Genomic DNA, 1,780 nt, shown 5'->3' on the forward strand with positions numbered 1-1,780 from the left:
CACATGATGTATGATCTTATTTATATCACCTTGCAATCCGCCAGTGTGCTATTTAATGAGTATTTAATAATATAGCCACAATCACCGAGTGATATTGAAAATAATTCTTTTTTTTTTTATTTTTTTGTTTTTCGAGACAGGGTTTCTCTGTAGCTTTTGAGCATGTCCTGGAACTAGCTCTTATAGCCCAGGCTGGCCTCAAACTCACAGAGATCAGCATACCTCTGCCTCCTGAATGCTGGGATTAAAGGCATGCACCACCACTGCCCGGCTGAAAATAATTCTTATCCTTAAAATTTACCCTTATGTCTGGGCGGTGGTGGTGGTGCACATTGTTAGTCCCAGCACTTGGGAGGCAGAGGCAGGTGGATCTCTGCATTCTAGGCCAGCCTGGTCTACAAAGTGAGTTCCAGGACAGTCAGGGATACCCATCTGCATTCTAGGCCAGCCTGGTCTACAAAGTGAGTTCCAGGACAGTCAGGGATACCCAGAGAAACCCTGTTTGGAAAAACAAAAAATAAATAAATAAGGAAAAAAAGAAAAATTACCTTCTGGTCTTGGCTGTTGATCACTTCTTTTGTTTCTAGTCTCAGAAACCTCCTAATCTGCCTTCTATCAAGTTACTTTTGAACAAAGGCATTAGGACTATTTAAAAGTCTAAAGATCCCCCCAGTGACCCCAGGATCTTTACTGTGGGTTTGCAGCTGGTCTAACTGGTTAGGTGCCTTTGGTTTAATTACAAGGTCAGGCTATTTTAAAACCCTCCTGGGAACTTGTGATTTTAACTTTCCCAAAACCAGGATTGTACCACATCAAAAATTCTTGACAGGCAGGGAGGGGAGCAGAGAAAAATGTAGAGCTCAAAAAACAAACAAACAAAAAACCCAGTAGTAGTGGTGCACGCCCTTAATCCCAGCACTTGGGAGGCAGAGGCAGGAGGATCTCTGAGTTTGAGGCCAGCCTGGTCAACAAGAACTAGTTCCACGACAGGTTCCAAAGCTACAAAGAAAGCCTGTCTCGGGGAAAAAAAAAAAAACAGAAACAAACAAAAAAATCTTAATATGAAAAAAAAATTCTTGACAAAGTGTGGTGCATACCTGTAATCCTAGCACTTGGTAAGTAGAGGCAGGAATGTCAAGAGTTCAAGGTTATCCTTAACTTAGTAAATTCCAGTCCTGTTGGGACTACATGAGATATTGTCTCAGAGAACCCCAAACCAAACTAAAATAATAGGGCTAGAACCCAACAGTGGTGGCTCACGCCTCTATCCCAGTACTTAGGAGGCAGAGGCAGGTGGATCTTTGTGAATTTGAGGCCAGCCTGGTCTGCAGAGCTAGTTCTAGGACAGCCAGGGCTACACTGAGAAACCTTGTTTCAAAAATCAAAACAAAACAAATCTTCCAGTCAATAAATGGGCAAATCAAAATAAGCAATATAAATGATTAATAATGTATTTTTAAATGTTCAGTATCATTAGCCAAGAGAAATGATAATTAAAACCATATTAAGTGATATATGTGTATATATATATGTATATGTATATATAATTTTAAAAATAAAGGAAAAACAAACTACATTAAGCAGTTCATGGTGGTACATGCCTTTAATGCCACTACTCAAAAGGCGGAGGCAGGCAGAAGTTCAAGGCCAGCCTGGTTTACATAGTGAGATCCTATTTTACCACTACCACCACCACCACCAAAAAAACAAACAAACAGAAAACCAAACATCAGATCTCCTGGAACTGGAGTTACAGACCGTTGTGAGCTTCCACTCATAA

The sequence above is a fragment of the Myodes glareolus genome, chromosome 3 (genome assembly GCF_982192425.1).
Source record: "Myodes glareolus chromosome 3, mMyoGla1.1, whole genome shotgun sequence".
Classification (NCBI taxonomy): Eukaryota; Metazoa; Chordata; class Mammalia; order Rodentia; family Cricetidae; genus Myodes; species Myodes glareolus.